Genomic DNA, 23,829 nt, shown 5'->3' with positions numbered 1-23,829 from the left:
TTAACAATATTGCGATTTTATGCCAAAATCGACTAGTTTTTTAAGTATTTATATAAAGAAAAATTGGAAAAATTTTCAAAACAAAATACTTCGAAAAAAGCACAAAACCATCGCTCAAAATACACAACACTCCGCTTTTCAAAAACAAAAACACTCAACTTTTCCTCAAAACAGTAAAAAAATGCCAAGCATCAAATGTATGCCCAACAATCTCCCATTTGATTATACCCATATTCCTGAGCGCATTTTTCGGGTGCGGGTACTGTCGGCTACAATCGTTGGTGTCCCGAAACGAGTCAGCGATAATAAAACCAAATAGCGGCAACGGCAACGAACCGTACATACTTCTGCATACACAGACTTGAGTATATATAAACAAATATATATAATATATATATGTAGATATATTTCCATATGTATTGCAGTGTCCTCGTCCTTACCATACAGTACAGCGCGATAAGTATGTCGACAAAACGTATTAACATACAGACATATGTATGTATATGTAAGCAGACATACATGTGCACATATGTATGTGCTTGCAGTTGTTGCTGTAGCTGTAGCTGCATATTTCGTTTTCTGATTCGCATCCTTTTCGCTGCTTTGTCGGTTGTGTGCGTGTGTTTACATAAATGTTGAAACTGAAAATCCAAAAGCACACACATACAGCAGCTTCTTTAAATAAACACGCACACCTGCATAAATATAAACATACATATGTGTGTCTGCGTATGTGTCAATAAGTATCTGTCAAAAATATCCTTGCTATTTGCAGAGCAACGACAGCATTTGCTGCTACTTTCATCAACATTACGCTCAGCGCCTGTATTTGGCGCTCGTTGCTACCCGCATGTACTCTCTCTCTCTCTTTTAGTATGGCGAAACACTGAGTACTGAACATTCACAGTGTTCTACTGTTCCGTTGTTTCACTGTTTTTTTGCGTTCCCCATTTGTGTTATCGCTACTTCGCCTTACTGCTTTATTCTTGTGCAGTCGTTCATCTGCCTCATTACATTCCTGTTTTCATGCCTTTATTATTGCTTATATACTTTTGATGTTCCTACATTTTCCGAGCGATTTGCCCTACACTCGACCGTTTCGTTTGTCCTTGTTATTTTTTTGAAATCACAATTTTGTGGTTTTGGCGAAAGGCGGGTGATTTTACGATGGAATTTAAAGAACTCAACTCTTTATGTTTGATTAGGTTAGTTCAGGACGTAGACTTAACCATCGTGCAAAAGATAGTCAAGAACCTTTAGACAGTGGCTCTTTATACATTCCTAAGCCTTTCAAGATTTAAAAAAGAAAACAAATATAGTAGCGTATCTTCATATAGTCAGTATTCTTCTCCAGTACCTCAGATTTTTATAGGAACGAAAAATCTAAGAAATTTTTTCACAATATCTTTACAATTAAGTTTGGATCCGTCTAGAAATCGTCAAACCAGTTCTAATGTAGTAAAATCACTACGTTTGCAATAAGCTGAGGACTGATTAGAATTAAACTGTAATTAGAGATTATTCAAACAGCATTAAAGTAGTAAACCGCCTACATACGAACCTGATTTATTTGAAGGGACTCCACTACTCAATATGCTGAAGATTTTAACTAAGATTATAAGACTACTATCATTACAATTAAATTCGGTTTAAATTATGATCTCTTTGGCATTTCAGAAACTGACATCGAGCTCAATAATTTTGGGTTCTCGTTCTTTATACTTGGGAGCGCATGCCTTCAAACATCCCACCTAACTGCGGGGAATAAAAATTAAACGCCTGCGAAACTTTGTATTGCTGCTAAGTGAAACTTAGGAGTTTTACTACCTGGTATTTTTGAGCACCCTATTGTAAGCTATGCCATCAAACTTTTAGAAAACTTTTGAAAATATTTTTGTCTTATTTTAAAATCGAAAAGGGTTGCATAGAGAGTATTTTACAGTTTCGGGTTGATTATGAGTTATATGTAGCTCTGACTTTGTGTGCTTCGTGTTGATACTTCCTGATCAGATATTTTAGAATTAGTTCGAGAGCTGCATAATTATGAGTTCTTCTAGTCGTGACAAGCCTTAGGAACTTGCGGTTTCTTTTTTTTGTTTTTTTTGTTTTTTTGTATAAAAGTTTTAGGTTCTGAAGAGCTCAGACCGGGAGAGATATAAGTAATATTTCTTCTAACTTTGACAGGCTTTAGAATCCTCCGCTTGTTTCTTTTATTTTGACAACCTGCCAGTTTTCATTTCGATTCTTTTAGGTTTTGAAGATCTCTTTTACAATATTAGATCGGGAGCTATATAAACATGATTTTTTGAACTTTAGAAACCCACTGTTTTTCATTTTGACTTTTACTCTTCCGTCGCTCACGCGAGCTGGTATTGTATAAGCTATCTTAAATGTATTCTCAGAGACATTTTCTTGTTATTGGCAAATAACCTCTCAATAAAAACTAATTAAAGAAAAATGTTAAAGCTTATTCTAAACAGAAAACTGATAAAGTTTCAGTAATAAACTCTTCCATTTGAAAATTTTTTATACTCATCAAATAGTTTAACCTCAGTTACCCAACACTGTTTCACCTTTATCGCTTGCGCTCTGTCACTTGCGCGCTCTCACTCTCACTGCGTGAGTGTTTATCCTTTTATTGTGTGGTTTGCCTTTGTGCATGACATTCCGCACTGTATTTGTGTGCGTGCAATTTCGTTTCGCTGCATTTCGTTTCCACAACATTTCGCCCGCAGAATGGTAAATCAAATGAACGAACCAGTCGAGTTTCGTACTTCCAGTGAAACAATCAGCTATGCAGCCAAGACACTGCGTGCCGTAGACTAACGTGTACAGATAGCCTTTTTTCGGGGCTTGTATACAAACAGACAGACATACTTGCTGAAGTAAATGTGAATTTTAAATGTTAAAGGTTTTGGCAATTTTTTTTTTTTGGTGAAATGTGTGATTTGTTTGAAATCTTTGTGAGTTTTGGTGATTTGTATGAGGTTTGGCTAAAAATATTTTTTGTGCTGTTTTGTTTTCATTTTTTGAAATAAAAAATGTGTTTTTTGGTATGAAAAATTACCGAAAATAAAAATTTGCTGAAAAAAAGTTTTGTTAATTGTTTGAGAATTTTTTTTTTTTTTTTGGAAAGCAGAGATATTATAGTGATCTTATAGTGAAGACACGCCATAGAAGGGCGAAGAAAGATTGGTTCAAACTATTCTTTTGGTTTTTAACATGTTTTCTTGAAATAAAGTATATTTTTTGTTATGCAAAAATTTTTTGAGAATAAAAATTTGCTGCAAAAAGTTAGCATATCTATAGGCGCTACCGCGTTTAACTTGTGTTCTCTGCAGAAATGACTGCGTTTCTGTGTGATTATGCGTAATTTTGTTGCAAAATAGTTTAAATACGGTGAAATAGTAAACTGCGCTTTGTTAAAAACTGTAATTTACAGTTATATATTTTCGTTTATGCGCTTATTTGCCATTTTAATCAACGTTGTCGTGCTGCTGCTGGCCCGCATATCCTTTGTGCTCGCTGCTTTTAGTGTTTTTTACATTATTTTTATTGTGTATTCGCTTTTGTGTTGTGCGCGCCTATCAGCCAGCATGTTTATGTGTGGCAAGCGGCTAAAAAATCGATAAAATCCGTAAATCTGTTAGGGAAAAGTGCCGCAATAAATCTGTAAAGACAAAAAAGTGCGTGAGCATAAGGCAAGTAGCGATAAATAATAAACAAAAAAGTGTATAAAAACATGATATTTTTGTGAAAAATGTGTAGCATCTGCGAAATGTCGCGCTTGTCTCCCATTATGAATGTGAAAACTGCGTGCTGGCAGTGTTAAGAGTTGCGCGTGTGGCACGTACAAGCAAAGACGCCGCCTCACAAGCAACATTTTTTCGATTTTTTTTTTGAATTGCTAACTAATTTCATAGCAAAACAAGTATCTTTTGTTGTTGTAAAAACGTGAATTTATTGTTGTAAACATAGCCAGATTAATGTTTTTATATAAATTATGAATTTTTTTTATTCTTCTTGCAGCTGTAACTGTTTGCGATTAATTTTGTGTTTTGGAAAAAAATTATTTTGTGTGTAACACAATGTAAAAACTGCAGAAAGTATGTTAAAGTGCTAAAATTCTGCAAAAAAAAAAAGAAAACAGTTATAAAGCATATTCATAACGAAAAATAACGAAAGTTGCAAAAAAAAAAATATTAAAAAAATTCTAAAAATTTAAATATTAAAATAAAAAAGCAACTTGCAACACACTCGCACACAACTTGCCACAAATCGCCGCCGACAATGTGTTGGCTTTAGTGTCGTGTGGCGCAGTGCTGAAGTGTCATCCTTCCGGCTGTGGCAACACTCAACTACACATCTAAAATAGTAGTGCCGTGTGTATGCTAAAGCTTACAACAATAATAACAAGAAAGCATAAATATAAAATCGCAAAGGATAATAAAGGATAACTGCTGAATTCCGCTCCAAAGCGGTGCTGTTAGTTTTGCATTCAGTTTGTTTCTGTTACACCGACACACACACATACATATATAGAAAATTGTTGTTGTTGCTGCTGTAGTGTTATTATCATTGTTTCGGTTCGTGCAACGCTCCCTATAATCGTTTGTTCGTTCGTTCGTTCGTGCGCCCGTTTTCGACGTCTACTTTTTTTTACAATAACACAGAGACAACCATTATACATATATATATACTACAAACAAATGTTTTTCGCCGGTCGCTCGTTCTCTACTGTTTTGCATCCGCAACATTTTGTATTTTCTCGCCTTCTTCGTGCATGCTTCAGCCGTGTTGCAAGCAGCAAGCGCCAGTAGCAGCTCAAGTGTGTGTTGAAAGCTTTTTGTCGTGGTAAGCGTCTCACACTATGCGATAACGGTACAACGGTAAAAGCAGTCGCATAATAATAGTTGCTTATTGGTGTATATATGTGCAACTGAGTCAAGCTGAGGGGAGTAGCAGGCGCTGTGCTGATTTTTTCGCTTGCTGAATACCGTTACACACATAAGCAAGCACCGCGTAAAGCAGGCAAAGCCATGCAAGCATAGTTAAAGACAGCCATCAGACAGACAGACCCGCATAGACAGGCAGACAGACAGTCAGTCGGTCGGTCGCTGTGTTCGACACTCTAACACACACATACATACATACCGAAAAAAAAAAAATTTGGACGGCGCTTGTTCCGTGAAAAAAGCTGCGCATGAAGCACAACACCCCAACAACACCGCTACCACTACTACAACAACTACTACGGAAGAGGGATAGTCTGCATTTTGGTCATATTCCAAAATACGTTTTTAAGTACTTGCAACACATTGCTTGTAACATTACTAAGGTCGCATACGCGTCAGCAGCAGCTGTTTGTAGTAGCGCCGCGAGTGCTTGGTGTATTTGGTTGCTCGCCAATCGCCAGCCAGACGAGGAGTTGGCGGAGGAGACGCACACTTACCACGTGCTAGAAACCACCGCCGGTTATTACTTTAGTCGCTGTTCGTACGCGACGCAATGGTCGGCATGCGGACGTCTGCGACGCCGTGTATCTGCTATTGAAATTCCGCTCAGCGCTCAAGACTGGCAACTTTTATTTTCCGTTTCGGTTTTGCGACACACAACATTCGCTACTTTTTAGACCAGCAAGTGAAGAAAAACAAAAACGGAAAGCGAAGAAATAACAAGGTGAGTCTGACTTCCTTAAGTGATTTTATTGTGGTTATTAATATACATTAGGGTGGTACTAAAGGTGGCGAAGAAAGCTTTCCATTAAATTTTTCAGCTCTGTCTGCTATATCGATTTCAATATGGACGTATAAGCCTCTATTGGCTAATATCGACTTCGGTCAAGATACTGATCATCTCGATTCAGGTAGAAGCCTTGTCTCTGAAGTATGCTGCTGTAGGTTTGTCTAATTCTATGGGTCCTGGCGTGGCTCCGAACAATCTGAGTGCGAAAGAAAATATTCTGCATGAAGATTTCTTTCGGACGTCCTTTGCCGTAGATTTGTGTCTTACTATGGCACGTCTCAAAATACTCGCAGTTCGAACGAAAGTATTCTGGACTAAGATTTTTCTCTGACGTCTTCTTTGTGACATGCTACCGTTCTTGCTGCGGTTTTAAACAATCTGAGTACAAACGAAAATATTACAGATCGTTTCTAAACAGAACTTAGAGTATTCTAAACTCGGACTGATGGCTTCTGCTGTTGATTTAGTTACTCTCGAAGCTTCAAACGCTCTAAGCGTGAACGAAATTTTAAACAGGCCTCCATAGGCGAAATTCGGACTGATATCTGCTGCTGCCGGTTTAGATCTGACCTTAAGTTCTGCCGCCGCTTCAAACGCTCTAAGTTCGATAGAAATTTTGTAAGATTGTCTTTAGACGGGCCCTATGGACTAAACTAAAACTTCTTTTGTAAGTTTACATCGGACTTTTGATGCCGTCACCGCTTGCATGCCCCAAGTTCCAGCGAAGTTTGTCAAGGTCGTCTTGAGACAAACTCCATAGAGTAATCTATATTTCAACCTTCGTCTATTAGATCTTATGGTCCTCAATCGGCATAGAAACTTGCCTTTGATGATCTTCAGCTGAAGGTTTCAGTCGTGCCGAAGCTCGTACTATAAATTAGGTAAGTTCGGTAAAAAATATTCGAGGGCGCACTTAAGCAGGCGGTTAAAACCCTCCGTGCTGGATGAAGATAGTTTGTGAATCTCCTTAGTGTAATATATAGATTTGAAGCAATGCTGACGCTCATGTTCGTTTCCACTGAAGTTTGTGAGTCTCCAAAGAGTAACTTTTAAGTTTGAGGTCGTGATGAGGTTCGTACTATGTCTTCAAACGACTCCAGCTTGGTCAAAAATATTCTAGTATGCACTTAAGCAGGCAATATAACGCCATGAAACCACGAAAAGGCTTTAATTTGTGTGTCTTCGATGAAGCTTGTGAGTCTCCAGTGAAATATGTAAGTCGTCTAAGCGTAAACTAAACCTCGTCCACTTCTGAACACCTCTCTGTATTCAACAATAGCGTCCAAATTTTATAAGTAATATCTCTGAGCATCGTATGTCCGATTGTACGAATTAAAGCCGGTAGAAAAACATTCCTTTTTTATTTTAAGTTCCACCTTAATGCGCTGCAAACCTCAGCTTTTGCCTTCGTGTTTACTTTTTAAGCAAATCCACATGAATTCAGTGCTTTTGCGCATTGAACTCATCATGGCGACTTCATTGCTTTGCTACGTTTTAATTTCTTCTTCCACTACCCGCGTTGCCGCTGCCTTCTTTATGCAGTGTTGGCATACGGATTTGTAAAAAAGCGTATCGTCGCCGAAAATAAGGCACGTCTTTCCGTTTCGCAGCAATGCGATTAATGGCTTTGTGGCTTTGCTATACAATTCACTTTGTTAATACTCGCAGGACATCGTGATTCGCTGTGTTTCTTTCTGTGTGTTCGTGTGCGTTGCATACAATTTACTTTGACTGAATGCGATAAGGTAGATTTTCTCCCAAAAAATATATGTATGTACATAAGGAGCCTGTATTGCAATGCTTTGTGTAGTTCGAGTTTAATTTTGTTTTTACTTTAATCCATGAAATCTTAGATTTGGATGCATATTGAGCCAAGAATTGCAGTTTAGTGTAAACTATGAAATTGTATTTGGCTTGAAGCTTTATTAAAGCCGAAAGGCTGGTAAAGTTTGTGGTTATCGGCTTAGCTGAAGATGGAGTCGAATTCAGAGAGAGCCAACACTGTCTCAAGTGATTTGTCTACTTCTTCTCCTTCCTTTGAACAAGGACAGTGAAAAGGGTAAGGGTTCTTTGTCAATTATAAGAGACTGTTGTAAGCCAATGCTACTGTGTCGCCATCATCATTTGCCTCTACAACTGTTTTTGTGCTTCGGCTTACTAACGTTGCTCCATGTTACTCTGTCTGTTGTTGTTGTTATTGTAGCGGCAGAATTCTGTCGAGTTGATAGTCCTTGTTGGGATAGAAAATCCGGATCTGTTTCAGTTACGCAGACCCGACTGTCGTGGGAACGGAGTTACTCTGTTTGTTTTGTTTTTCTGTTGCAGTTCCTTTAAATCTTTATTTACTTCGTCCATCCAACTTGAATGAATGACCTTCTTCCAGCTTTTCTGTTGATTACTTTACCATCCATTACTTTTCTTGGAGCTCTTGAATATAGCCATATTTTAATTGGTTGCATTTTAATTAATCGTTCCAGGTTTTCTCCTTGAGTTAGATGATCAAGTTACTCATTTCTGTTGGTCTTTTTGTCCAATCTCCGTAGTACAAGACTAATCGGTGCCTGAATTTGGGAGCTAAAAAAAGACATGACACATATTTTCACAAGCAAGCCTTGGCGAATACCGCAATTTTCTCTTTATTTTGGGGACTCAAATTAAAAGCTTCCATTCGATTCGTCACTTTCTAACTCTTAATAGTCAGCAGAGATTAACTCGCTTGTCATTCGATGAAGCCACTTTATTTAATTCATACTAGTCGAATGCGATAAGCTCTGCGATGGCTTGAACAGTGGGTTGGTCACTTGTGCTTCGAAATCTGCCTGAAGTCTTCATTTTCTTTATTGGCATAGACACCGCTTACGCGTTTATAGTCCTTCTCTATGTGGTAGAGTAGAGGTCTTCCTCTTCCCTGGCGGGTATTGTGTCGAATAATTTTAGAGTTGGAATGTTTTCATCCATTCTGCCTGAAACAAAATAAACAAAAAAATATTAACATGTTTTTTCTGATATTTTTTCCGACTGTTAGAAATAGCGATTCATCATTCGCCGTTATTTTCTCCAATTTATATTTTATACTGAGAATATCAAAACTTTAGTGGTACGTGATGGACCTTTATTTCTTTAACTACACTTTTAAGCTCGTTTTTTTTAAGGTTAAAGCATCATGTACTTCGTAAAAATTCCAAACTCTTAACCAAAAAAAAAAAAAAATCCCAAAACAAAATCATGAAAATAAAAATCCAGAAAAAGCAGACTCTCAACAATTCAGAAATCCACTCCATACAACTAACTCTTCTGTGCCTAAATTATGCTGTCCAAAATCAATTGTTTACAAATTCTGTTTAGATCTCAGCTCACTGATAAATCGCACTTAAATTGATATTAGAAAATGCTATAACTACCCACGGAAAGGCTTGAGTTATACAAACACGCTGTCTGTCTACAAAATTTACGGAGGAAAAAAACCCACACAATAAATAATTGAATCGAACTACCACAAATAACATAAAACTTCTAAAGGTAACAATTTCCACTGGCTGTGATTACTCAAACAACGCTTTAAGAAAGCAAAAGAAAAAATAAAAGCATAAAAAGAAAAAATTCAAAAAGAAAATTCGAAAAATTCAAAAGACGAGACGGCGAGATTTCGATGAGCAACGAATTGAGTTTGAATAGATGAATTGTTTTGAATGGAATGGCAAAGTTACGCTGATACTGAAGCCAACTACAGAAACACAAGCAATGAGGCCACACAGCCAGGCTCCACACATACATATACAAAAACACATACATACTTACATATATGTATGTATGTACATATGCATGCGCTAGGAAGCAGCACTGAGACAAAATTCAAGAAAAACGAAACTGAATGACCGAAAAATCAATCAGAGATTACTTGAATGTTTTTGTTTGGTGCGCATGAACGTGTATGTGTTTGTGGTTCTCTGCGCGTTTGTTTGTTTGTATCTGCCGTTGAGCACGTCATTGTGAATTTGGTGCAGTCGGCCGCACTCAGCAAATGCTTGACGCTCAAGTACGGCTGCTACTGATTGTATCAAGGCGAAGAAGTCAAGTCAACTCTCCGGCTGGCTTTGCCAAATGCACACAGAGTTGATTTTTGGAAAGAAATTTTCTTAGTTTTGTTGGAACTTTTGTTGTTTGTTGTTGTGTAGTAAATTTTGTTGTTGTAGTTGTTCTTTTTTGTTATAATTGTTGTTGTTACTAATGTTGCTGTTGTAAATACTATTATTGTTGTTATTACTGTTGTTGTTGTAGCGATTGTTGTTGTTGTCACTATTATACTAGTTGTTTTAATTTAGTTGATGTTATTGCTGTTGTAGTTGCTGGTTAGGTTAGCAAAATTGTTGTTGTTTTCTTAATGCTGTGGTTATTGCTGTTGTAACAGCAGTTCATTGTTGTTGTTGTTTTTTGTTGTTGCTTGTTTTTGCCATTTCTAGTTCCTTTTCTACTGAAAAAAATGTGCTCAAACTTGGCTGATCATGCATACACATGCAGTAACATGCACGTTCATATTTGAACGTGTAGTCTTATTTTTCTGGATTTTAAAAACTTCTCTTCTGGTAACCAACGCCTATAAATCCATAAGAATTCGCTTAATCTCAGCTGACATGGGTTCTACACATGTACACATACAAAATTGAGTGACACATAAGCCTCCGCACAAGCTTACATACATAACTAAATATTATACTTACTTCTATAACTTGAAAAGAATCTCACACTCAATTGCTTATCAGCAATTAGCTGCTTGCTTGGAGAGGAAGCAACAAAACATAGAGGCGAGCATCCGCGAACACGCTGGTCATTGCCCATTTAATTGGCTGGATGTGTGGCCATATGTGTATAGATGCTTAGGCATAAGATGGAATTGACGTTGGCGTCACTACTTGTGTATACGAGTAGGTAAGCGTGCAAGATTTCAGTTACTAGCTACCAACAGCAATACAATCAATCTACCTAGCTCTCTACATATTCGCTATGTGTATTTATGTACTCTCTTCCCTCTTTATCGGCATAGCATCGTTACTTTGTGTTACTGAGTGGGTAAATTAACTGACAAAGGAAAAAGTGAATGAGCAGTAAACCGCAAATGAAAGCGGATTTACGAAAAAGTAGTCACTACTACTCGAGATGAATATTCACAATGCGCTTGCTATGTTGTGTTCTAATATGTTATGCTAAGCGGTGCTATGTTCTACAGTGGGATGCCATGTTAAGTTACACTCTGTTCTGCATATCTTCTAAGAGAAATGCTGTGTTGTGGTATGATATGTTATGCTCCTCTATGTTGGTGACTTATGTTATAGTATATCATGTTATGTTATGCGCGTCATGCTATGCTATTTAACATTGTGTAGTTTCTTTAGTCCTAAGTAATGACAACATTGGCGAAACAAATAACCACATTTCTCGTCATATAATTACTGTGCCTTTCCTAGCCGCGTCAGCCGAGAGTCAGCTAGCAGACGACCGACTTGCCGAACATTTCTTTGCCATATCAGATGTCGGTGACAGTGTTGACTTAGACAGACACCAACAGGGTAGGCGGCTTTAGCGGCGGCATTTAGTAAACAAAGTAGAAAAATATCAACGTGCCTAAAGTGGCTGCAGTTGGCATTAGCTGCGCACAACTAAACAAATTCTGTAGATGCGTGCGCGAGTTTTAGAATACAGTGGTGGGCATAGAAATGTGAACAGTGGATAATGTAAAGTAGTAAAATATAAATATAATGGTGAAGATTTTGAACGGTCTTAAGAAATAATTTCCAAATTACAGAAAGTTTCTACTAGTATTGGCTTTTTAGCTTTTTCCGACTTTCTTGTATGATTTAATTTTTTAAAAGTTTACCAAATATTTGACAAAACTTTTTTATTACATGTATGAATTACCTTTCTCATTACCTTGTTTGGTTCCAGTTTCGTCTTAGAAAATATTATCATCAGTATCTTCGATATGACCTCAAATCTACAACTTATTAGTTATTTGGATAATCTTCTTTATAAATTTTTAGCTAAAAACACAGCTGTTTAGCATTTTAAGACATCTTTTCTTCAAATAAATTTTGTAATAGTAATCGTTTCAATAAACATATCCATTCTCAAACATCAAGTGCTGTTTCCTAGCAAAAACCGTAATCAGCAGTGAAGTTTATGACCTGTCCACTATCCAAATACAAAATTTTGTTCTTCATCAGAACTGTAAAGTTCTTATATTAGAGAGTGAAATGAATTTTATGTTTTCTGAAACTTGATTGAATTCCTTAAAATACTAACCACCAATGTAGATAAACAAATCTGGAAATCTTTGCACATGCCCTTTTCTCCACAAATGAGTTCCAATAACGGATCACTTTAACGCACTACTGGAAACTGGGAAACACGCCAATAAAAGGGAGTCTATTGAATGATAACTCTCCTCTCTATAGTAGTGAAAACACTTGTGGCCTTACTATTACTGACCTCCACACATCATCTGAGTCTAGCAAAGCACCAGCATAGCTTCCGAAAAGTGCACAGTACCACCGCAGCACTTAGCGTCATAAACGCCCACATAGTTCATGGCTTTAATAAAAAACCATCCTGGGGGAGAACGATCGTCGTAGCACTGGACTTGTCAAACACCTTTAACAAAGTCAATCCCACAACGCTAATTGAGGACATTGCAGATTCTACGCTCCCTCCATAACAGAAGATGTGGACTATGAACTACCTCATCCGTTCTTTCCGAATTAAAAACTCTAAACTGAGAAGACTAGAGAGTGGTGTCCTCTCCCCGTTATTTTTTAACGTCCATATCTTGAAACTCTCTCAGTCGACGACATCAAACAATACGCCGACCAGACTTTGGACGCAACTAACTTCCGATAAGCACTGACCGCTATTCACAGTAGAACCATTAACACCTACTCCGAGTCCCTATCAGGAAATGGCGTAATTGGAGTCAATCCACCACCCATTGCAGATGAAGAGCTCGAGTTGCCGCGAGAAACTAGAGCGACCCTTCCGCATTGTTCTGGATACTGTAGCAAGCTAAACTTCTACTTATACAGATTAGACCTTGACATATGATAGATATAGATATGTATGTATGTCGTAGGTGCAATGAGTCCCTGCATTACAGTAGCCACTTCTTTGCATGCCCTGCTAAACCTGCACATCTAACACTCTTCTCCCCTCGATCCGCACCGTCGAAACAACAGTTTTCCTGAACCTGTCGTTGGATGACGTCGATAACAACTTATCGCATCCTAACGACGATTAGGTACCAGTAACAACAACAACGTCCACTGTGACATATAGTTGCCATCTATACATCAACATCTAGTTCCAGAATCCTACGATATACGATATGTAACGATTTTCACATTATAATTTCTTTGGCATTAACTACGAAACGTGTGTAGTCCATTCCTCATCAAATTGTGAGCAACTTTGCATACCCCTCACGTCCGTTTCCTGTCACAGTTGGCGGTTATTTCGTCCCCCTCTTTCTGTTTCCTACTTATGCATATTTACGGGCCTTGCCACAGATCTACAATAATATAAATGCCACACAGCAAATCCATTCATTCAAAAATGGGGAAGCACGTAGGGGGTGCTAACGAGCCTACTAAACCATTGTTGAGATTATATTTCAAATGTTTAAGCTGCCTAAATAAACTAGACAGACGAAATAGAGACGTATAAGACGACGACAAGAATATCGACGGCGTACGTAAGTGGTTGGCCGACAAAGTCATTGACGAGGAAACGGAGCCAGCGGCAGCTAACGAAGACGGTCAAAGCTAGAAGGTTTGTAAGAAATTTAAGCGTCGGAAGAAAGCATAAAAAAGCATGTCGTAAAAACGTCGTAACAACGGGAAGAGCAGGTACTTAGCATGTATGACTATATGCGATTGTTGGCTAGGCCTACGCCTCTATGCTATGACTGTCTGGCCACGGCATAGTGGCTCAACTCAAGTGGTGCTACGCGGCTTTAGCTACAAATGCGCTTATCCACACGAACAAAGAGCCGAAAACGCACGCTGTCAGTATGTGGTTATATGTGTGAGTGTGTGTGACGTCAGAGCCAATCTCCAATTTCCCGTAGCGCAAGCCAATGCCATCATACATATGTACATTGCCGCATTGTCAACCGAAACCGTTGTATTCTCACACTGCAGCGCCGCAGGCAACGCGGCAGTCAGCGGGGGGGCCTTTGTGAGCGCTCACAATACAGCATAGCACTTTGTTTGGTCGCCGTGCTTCGTGACGCTCGGCTTGGAATTGGAAATTTTATGTGCGCCAAGCTCAGCAGCACTGCCCCTGTGGAGCTGCCAGAGATAGACAATTTGAATATTTTTCTGTGTCTGTTTCTGTTTTTTCACGATTTTTTTTGTATCGGTTCTTCACTACATCTTCCACAGTTGTAGTTTCGTTGCTGGTTGTTGTTGTTTTTGCTTTGAATTTGTTGTTGTTGCTTCGTATTTGTTGTTGTTGTTTTGTAATTGTTGTTGTTGCTTCGTATTTGTTGTTGTTGTTACTTCTTATTTCTTGTTGTTGCTTATCCTTTCGTTTTTTGTTGTTTTTTTTTTCGAAAAAATTTCCTCTTTTGTCGTTCTCGCTCGTTTGTTGTCATGTAGGTTTAGTGGGTTTTGTGTTGCGTGGCCCACAGCAAAAAAGGGTTCAAACACGCTGTCGGCCTGCCGTTGCCTTACGGCCTGCGGATCCACACACAAAATAATTTAATGCCTTGCCACAAGTTTTCCCAATTCGTTTTGCGTCTCATAAAAAAAATTTTACATACATATACACTATATTTAGTATAGACTTATCTTTTGTAGTAACCTTTTTCAATTCACGTGCCACTTGCCACATGCCACATAAGTATCCATTTATGTATGTACATATTTATGCTGACTTGTTATATTGTCCTACAGCTTGCGATTGTATCGCTACGTTTCGGTAGCCTCTTCAGCACCATACAAAATTTATGAGCTCTCTCTCTCTGTCGCCTTCTTTCTTCAACTTCGTGCGTTCTCAAATGTATCATGTGGCTTTTTGGTTCAATGTGCTTGTGTGGTGTGCCCCTTCATGCCATTTTATGCTAATAAATTTCGATTTAAATGAAAACCTAAAAAACAATAAGGCAATCATCGGAGCCCTTCTCAACAATGTATTGCTTCGGAAATCCAGGAAAAAAAAAGAAATAAAAAAAAAACAGAAAATAAAAATAAAAAAATAGTAATAAAATAAGAAGTAGTAGCTAAAAGACATATATTGGCTCTTCGCCATACATGGTATTGATTCCCAATACTTCTGCGTTAATTCAAATTTATGACTGTCATCGGTAATTGCCTTCAATTCACAAATTTCATAAATCTAGATTTCTTTTATCTAAGTATAAAATCCTATATTTATACATATATCCAATAGTAAAATATCCATAACACTTTGTTTAAACACATTCCAGACGTCTATAATTCCATTTAATATATTTAATATTCGCTTAACGAAGTGTGAAGCTAAGTGTCTGTATACTTTAAACTGTGTAGCTTTTTAATTTGTGAGAACTCGGCTGCACTTTGAAAACTTGTCTAATTTATGACAGAACTATTTATGACAGCGGCAATGAGCTCACTTCAGTTCGTGGACACTGTACTGCCACTATATAGATAGAGACACAATCATCTGCTTTATAATAATAACTAATAGCAACACATTAATCTAGAATTATACATAAATTGGTAAATTTGTGGAGAAAAAGAGTCGAAAATTCTTTTAAGAGAAGTTTTTGTGACACATTGACATTTTTTATACTCAATTTATTGGGCATGTGGACGTTCAGTTGCAACACTAGTAACAAAGTCGTATTTTTTTCCTATAACTCAGTTTTGACACTACTTTTTAGTGTTTATGGATGCTTAAACTCGAGTTTATAAGGCGTTGATAAACATAAATTCGCTTGTAACCTTATTTCGGTACTAGGTGATTAAAGTTTGTAACTATTTTTACCAAAAGAGAGGCATAAACGCGAGTTTATGATATTTTCGAATATCATAAATGATTGGTTAATATTGTCTTTTAACACTTTTTCTCAAATATTTCTTTAAACTCGATTTCGTGGTCCATTTGTATGCAATAAATGCTCGAGTAATACTGCCTCGTAACCCGCTTTCCAAAACATTTGCTTAAACTCGAGTTTTATTTACAAAAGTTGTCTTAAAAATGTTTGTAGTATTCAAATTGATTTATCTTAAGATATTTGAAATTTCTCTGTAACCCGAAAAATATAATTTTGTTAATGAGTTCTTTCTCAATTTTTTTAGATAACATTTCAAGTTGCGTTAGAAAATCTTGCTCGCTAGATTATTTTCCTCCCTAAACCTCAACAAATTTTAGGATTTTCGAAAGCGCAGTTGGCTTTTCTTCAGCTCATCTTCTGCAAACAATAATGTACTTAAAAAGTTCTCAGACCCTTCCCACATTGGCAACTTTTTAAGGGGGTTAAGGAAACTCCAACTGTGACTATAGACTACTCTGAATGTTTCTCTAGTATGTTCTAATATTCATATCAATATATAGTAATTTACAAACAATATGTTCTAATTGCAATCTCCTGACCACTAGTTTCCATACTTTAATTTTTCGTTTTCAGTTTTAAAAGCTTCAGTGAAAAGGAAAAATGTTCAAATCTTGCTAGAGTTAGACTTTATCGGAGTTAAATGAGCACAACACAGTATAAATGATCGATGGAAATCCGTATATGCAACGACAGATCAAAGGATGCAATAGGAACAGGTCATCTTCTGTAGTAAAAGCAAACACAAGCCATATCACAAAGGTATTTTGTGGTAGTGTTAATGGTGGAGAGACCAAACAGCTTCTACTTTTTGGTTAAGATGGAACTTAGTAACACTTTTGGGGTCATCATGTGGTACATACCTTACCCCTAAGGTCAGATTGCTAAAGTGTATTCGGTGAAATGTGGGGCATGCTTGGTGTATGAAGAGACCGTGGACAGTCTTTGCGAATGACGAGGCTTCAGTTGATTGATTCGCTGAAAGTCAATTGGAGCATGACTCCGGTCTTCTTATTCCTTTGAATTGCCGCAATTTAAATAATAATCACTTTCGCTGCATGAACCTAAGCTATGCTCGCGCCGCATATATTATTAACTACCCTTCCTACGTCCAACATAATGAAGGAAATCATCGCGTATAAAAACTTTTTGTTGCAAAATTATTGGAATTAAAGCAACAAAACATTTAATACAGGCTCAAATTGTGTTATTTCCAGACCCATTTCGATAATCTCGCAAAATTGTCACGAAAAAGTAATTATTTTCCACTTTCAGCGAAATACCGACGATTTGCATTGATTTTTGATTTGTACGTTCACGGAATTGCCAACTACCGTGGAGGCGCTGCACATATTAGGACGTTAGAGCGCATAAATACTTTTGCGCTTAACACTTTTCCAAATCACTTTTGCATATTTTATAAGTCGTTTTCACTTGTCAAACAAACGAATTACATATACAACGACAAATGTCATTGCGAAGTGGATGCCCAGTTGGAAAATTGTTCTTATATGACATTTATTTGACACTGCTGTCATAAAGAGAAGTAATATTCGATTGTGTTGAATTTCTATATTTTATATTGTAGGAAATTGGAGATTTTTACATACTGCTACTAGGAAGCTTTCTTCTTCTGTTTGTATTTTCTGAAGTTTTGCATTCCTATTGGAACTATTGAGACAGTATAGAGAAAAGAGAGTAGTTTGTGAACTCTTTAGGCGAGTTTATCACCATCAAAATCATTCGCTATAGACAGAAACAGAGAGAAATCACTTGGTGCCTGGTCCAGAATATAAGAGGGATGTATAAAACCCTCCCAAGCATGTTTCTTGAGCTTCTGGCGAGCGACTATTCATGTATGTAGCCTTGCGTTGTCTTGAGGGACCACAACTATTCTTCTGATGCTCAAAGCTGTCCACTTTTGGGGGCTTTCTTATTTGCTTATGAGTTAAGAGCTAGAAGAATTAAGAACTAAATCAATAAATTAGTTTAAATCCCCAGAAAACTTTTTTCAGTTCCGAATCAAAGTCTTCGCTCGATTTCCTTCAAGCTATATACCAAGCACATTTGTTCCTCTACTGTTGCAAAGCAGTATAAATTGGGGTTGACAGTCGTGGCGGTTGATTGTAGCGCGGTCGCTAATCGATATGTCGTCAACAATTTAGAACTCATCGCTCAAAATATGTGCCCATTATTGACATATACTCAGGCTCGGCGCATAGCCTACTCTACTTCTAACCAATACCATTCGCCATTCTCCGCGGCGTTTCACTTTACTCTCCTACTCTCGCCTGTGTTCGTTTGTGAATTCAACTCCTTTTTTGTGTGTGTTTTCTTTTCATCCGCACTCATTTGTAATGCAAATTAGTTTTTAGGGGATTTACTTATGCCTGCCGCCGCCGCCTACCACGATTGCTAACGCTGTTCGGTGAGTGAGTGTGTACTCTCGACTGTTGGCGATAGGCATATGCCTATGCGGCAGCGGGAGGGCTGTACTGTAATTAATCATTCTGTGATTTTTTTGTTTATTACTAATTTTACTTTGTTGCGACGTTTTTGGTTTATTTCATCTCTGTCCGCATTCAAGGCATACAAAATTAATGTTGGGCTTGCTCCCAGATTTGGAGTGCTAAATATGGGTTTGTTGAATATTTTATAGTTTTCGGTAGATTTTGTTTGAGTACTTCATAAATCTTAATTAAAATGGGTTTAGTGGTTGCAAAGCGATCAATATGCCTACATATGTACATACTTGTCTATGAAGTCCCAACTGCAATTATCGGTTAAGTTTTAAATATTTTATGTTTCGTTCATACTAAGAGTTACCTTTATTTGGAACTTTAAACAGTGTGACATAGCTGATCTTTTCTTTCAATTCAAGTATTTGCTTTAGAATACTAAGGCAGTGGTATTGACGAATTTTCTTCCAGTTGCTTCGAGAGCGACTTAATAACAACTTCGCCTACAAAGTAGAAGCGAAAATTTTTGACCGGATGGCGATCTAATTTCAACAAAATCTTTTTCTAGCTCGATACAATAAACTCAGCTTCAATTAAACTGGTCTAAAAAATACCTATTTGAAGGACTGTTACTTCTGTATTGCTGTCTAACAATCAATATATAAGTAGATATCGACATAGGTCCCATTTTGTGAATCTCAGATATCGGTGATCGGTTAGATTATAAGGTAAATCAATCACTGTGAGCTGCTCCAGCTTAGTCTAACGATTGACTCTACATTTAACTGTCAAAAACTGATGAGATTGCAGCAAGCAATCGAGAAAACGCCCAAAACTGATCAACAGAAAGGGCTTCGCCTGCCATCAGGACAATGCTAGACAACATACTCATCTTTGATGACTCGGCAAAAACTGTTAGAGCTTGGCTGTGAAGTCTTGATGCATCCACCATATGTATAGATCTGACCTTACATCATCGGATTATTATTTGTTTCGCCCAATGCAGTACTCCCTTAATGGAGTAAAGTTGGCTTCAAAAGAAGCCTGTAAAAATTACTTGTCGCAATTTTTCGCCGAGAAATCAGAAAAGTTTTACGTTGACGAAATAAATAAAGTAATGTATAAAGTTCATTATAAATATAAAAAAATAAGTTGAAATTTGATTGGAAATACGAAAAGACTTTTTCAACTACCCAAAATATTGTGTTTTGGAACACCCTGTATATTATATAGCTATTAACTACCGCAATTTGATCGCATTTAAATACATAGATATATGAAACTCTGATAGCGGCATACTATAAGCGTTCATTTACCTGTCACCTGCACTGGCAGCACACACACACACATACAAGCATTTGCAAATATAATACATATAAGCGTTAAATAAATATATAACATATATAGATACTTTGTATGTCTAGTGCATAAGTAAATACACCAGATTCGTGGTCGAATGATTCGAACTACAGTTTGAATTGGTCCCGTGTACCAACTGACAGCCAAACCGCATGTCAATGCAATTGTGTTCAATCGCATGTATATGGATGTATATATGTGTATATGTGAGTATATGCTTGTATGTGTATGTGTGCGCAATAGTTATTTGCGAGTGCTCAGCGGTCTGGCGCATAGGTGTGTGGTCACAGTGCACTCGTCCGCGTCCACGTCCACGTACACGTCCATGTTCGTCCGATATGTGTGTGCAAATGGGCGCCAGCCACTAGGTGCAACTATTTTTTTCGCTATCGAATTGTTTTCAGTGGTTAACCGCGAATACAAAATGTTGTAATTACACAGACAAAGCGGTGTGCGAATGAAAAAATCTGGAAAATCGCACAGCGCACAGAAAAAATATAACATAAAACAACAACAGCAGCAGCAGCAACAACTAAATAAAATTTATTTATTTATTTGCCTTTTTATCAATAAGTTATGCATTTTAATTTATTATTTTTTGCATTTTCATAAATTTATTCATTTTGTTAAATTGACTTTGTTGGCGTTTATTTGTTTGCTTACACGCATTAGCTTATTTTATGGTTATGTTAAGTCACATTATTTTTATTTGTGTAATTGAATTAATTTTTTTTTTATTTTTTTTCAAATGTGCCTTTTAAAGCAATTATTAGTGTTTAAAGCTCAGTTAAAGGTTCATTACAGATTTGGTAGTATTTTTTTGTTAAAAATAAATATAAAAAATATTTTCAGGTTAGATTCATCACTCAACAAAGAAGAAGCGACTATTGGACACAAAGCATATGCTAGAAAGATATATAGTATAAATAGATTGTATGCAATTTTAGGCGCACACCGATTGTAAAATAAAAAAAAAAATATTTTTTTTTTCATATTTCGATTTGTCATACCTTTGAAAATAACACAACAAACATCAATATTGGGTAGTCGAAAAAGTCTTTTCATATTATTAAGCAAATTTCAACAATTCTTTTTATATTTATAAAGAACTTTATTGAACCAAATATGTACCGTTTTGGTCGACCACTTTTTGCCATTTTTCCGCTAGAGACATTATTCCATCAGTGTGAAACTTTTCTGGTTTCTCGGCGAAAAACTGAGATAAGCAATTTTCACAGGCTGCTCTTGAAGCCAACTTTACGCCATTGAAGGAGTTCTGCATTAACCGAAACAAATGGTAGTCCGATGGTGCAAGGTCAGCGCTAGATGGTGAATGCATCAAAACTTCCCAGCCAAGTTCACCCAGTTTTTGCCGTGTCATCAAATATGTGTGTGGCCTAGCGTTGTCCTGATGGCAGACGAAACACTTTCTGTTGATCAGTTTTGGCCGTTTTTTTTCGATTCCTTACTTCAATCTGATCAATTGTTGACAGTAAAATGTAGAATTATTATTTCGACCAGGCTGGAGCAGCTCACAGTAGATGATTCCTTTCCAATCCCATTAAACACTCAACATAACATTTCGAGGCGTCAATTCTGGCTTTGCGACCATTTGTTGAGCTACAATATGCAATATGCTTCAATATTTGCTTCAGGATTGCAGTTGTGAATTCGGTTCGTTAGACAATTCATGTGATACCCAAATATCGAGATTCCTTTTGTAGCCAGCCTTTTTCAAATGATTCAAAACCATTTGATGATGAATATTAAGTGCCGTAGCGATGTCAGCGATATCTCCGTAAACTTCACAAATTTGATTGGTGGCTTGCATGGCATTTTTCCTCTTTTATAAACAAAAATTTGAAAATATAGCGAATTTCTATATTATTTTCACTCATTTTTGAACAGCTGTAACTTTTTTTCAACTTCTCGAATTTAACTTTTTTATGGTTCAATGAAGCTTAAAATCTCACCTATTCAACGCTATATTGTATGACACAATGCGATTGTTAGCACTGGATGTAAACGATGCAACGACGTCTATGAAATGCGAAAAGACTTTTTCGACTACTCAATATATTATGAAATTTTTTTTTTAATTTTTTTAAAAATAGGTTTTTACATATGTTGTTAGATTTTATAGCACTAAATAAATTAGAGTATTATACATAGCATTTTTGTAATTTTTTTTTAATAAATTAAAATTCATATATTGGGTAGTCGAAAAAGTCTTTTCGCATTTGTAATGAAACTTCAACTTATTTTTTTTATTATTATACTAACAAATAAATAAACAAACGAAGAGACTTTTTCGACTACCCAATATAATAAAATTGAATTCAAATTAAAATTAAAACAAACAAAATTTTTTTTATGTATACACACACATATATACATATATGTACATATGTATATCCCACAAATGCGATCTGATAAGCAAAAAGTGTTAATTTAAATTAAATTTCCTTGCACAAACATGAACCTTATATACATATGTTTGTATGCAGTTGTGTGCCTAGAATATTATACAAATATATCACATGCATTGACAGCCGAAATGTCATCTGTACCGCGTACTCTATCACACACCCCTAAAATGCCACTATAAAAAGTATATGAAGGTTTTTATGAATGTATGCACCGCTATTAATTTTTTCACCTTTCACTCATCTACACACATATACATAACTGCAAACATATTCAAACAACTGCACACATATCAAACATCTGTACACATATCCACACATATACCACTATCTAGGCTCTTTACCAGCTGGCGCTGTTGCTATTGCCACCATCGCAGTTCCCATTCGCTTGGTCATTCACATACGCACAATTCTATTTAAGCCAAATTAATAGAGCGTACTCATGTGGTTTTTAACTGTTAATATGCAATTTTAAGCGGTTTTCATTTTCACCGTTACACTTTTGTCGGCTGCCGCTACTACTCAAATTCCGCACCGCCTTCTCTGGGTAACTATAGATATATATTTTTTTTTTTTGAAATTCATTTTGATTGGCAGAGGTGGCAAAGCATGCACATAACTGTGTATAGTTACCGTTGCACTTACATATATACACATACGTACGTATAGGCTGCAATTGCTGATCGGATTAGTGCAGGTCAAATACTGCTGGTGGCGAGGGTGTGCGTTACGTCTGGGACTTTTAACAAAATCCGTTACGACAAACACAAATTTATGTGGGTATGTCTATATATAAATGTATGTATGTATGCATGTGCTTCACATAATCAGTAAGTGTATGTGCATGTGTGCACTTTTGGTCATTTCATGCCCGTGTAGTGACAATTACAGGCGGTGAAAAGCGCGATTCAATCCACACACACATGCTAACAAAGGTATGCACTTCTACAAACACTCATACTCCATTCTGCACTAGCCAACTTGAAACCAAAATTTACAAAAAAAAAAAAAAAACAACATGCAACACCAACAACCGCCCACAGCCCAAAAAGCGCATTAATAATAAAAGCAACAAAAGTAACCAACAAATGTTGATTGTGTACAAGAACAATTCATTACCCGTAAATAGCCCAATAATTGCGCACAATATGACCCGTTGATGAACTGTAGTATCCTGACGTGAGCGCTAGACAGGCCTTGATGTGTGCATGTATGTATGTATTTGTTTGTGTGGCATGAACTTCATATGCCACGGTCATTAAGGCAATGAAATGCTATAAATTTAGTTTATGCAAGTTTGTTGGTACCCCCGTTCTAAATAAAAGATTATTGCTGCACGCCATGGCAATGTGTAGTTGTGTAAGTGTGTATGTCAGTGTGTGTATTGAGTTTAATATGACAAAAATTGTGTTAATTAAATGCTGAAATGTTAAGTAGCTGATGTTGGTGTTAATAAATACTTAGCTGATCGATTTAGACATGGATTTATATATCAATTCATATTATAAGAATAGATGTCTCTAGGGTCAAGCACTGGTCGATTAAATCGTTTTATATCGATCTTGGACATTTGTGTCAACATTAACCCAACAAAATATTTGTAGAGACCTCTTTGCATCCCAAACTTCACTTCACTTTTTGAGCTGAATTCTCGACATTTGCGGGAAATTTTGCTTTTCTTTTTTAATTCCAAGAAAAGAGCGCGCGAGGACCCGTCCACGCTTTATAGAGGCTGGCACATACTTAGATAATACTA

General features: G+C 36.8%; 1 protein-coding gene across 8 annotated transcripts in view; it reads left to right on the top strand.

Annotated features, from left to right (window-relative positions):
- Nucleotides 1-23,829, top strand: part of LOC108973563 (semaphorin-1A) — a 458,547-nt gene that overhangs the window by 5,418 nt on the left and 429,300 nt on the right. For 3 of the 8 annotated variants that reach the window (XR_001993737.1, XR_001993735.1, XR_001993731.1), the window contains exons 1-2: nt 2,788-2,987; nt 4,030-5,679. The exons of 1 other annotated variant lie outside the window; for it this stretch is intronic. The gene's annotated coding sequence lies outside the window, so the exon portion shown is untranslated. Of the gene's footprint in view, nt 1-2,787; nt 2,988-4,029; nt 5,680-23,829 lie in introns of those variants that run through there. 4 more of the 8 variants (XR_001993732.1, XM_018940915.1, XR_001993733.1 and 1 more) reach the window with 3 other exon arrangements.

This window comes from Bactrocera latifrons, unplaced genomic scaffold (genome assembly GCF_001853355.1).
Source record: "Bactrocera latifrons isolate USDA-ARS-PBARC rearing strain unplaced genomic scaffold, ASM185335v1 scaffold_49, whole genome shotgun sequence".
Classification (NCBI taxonomy): domain Eukaryota; kingdom Metazoa; phylum Arthropoda; class Insecta; order Diptera; family Tephritidae; genus Bactrocera; species Bactrocera latifrons.
The sequence above is the reverse complement of the archived record's forward strand: the minus strand, read 5'-3'. Positions and strand labels throughout refer to the sequence as shown.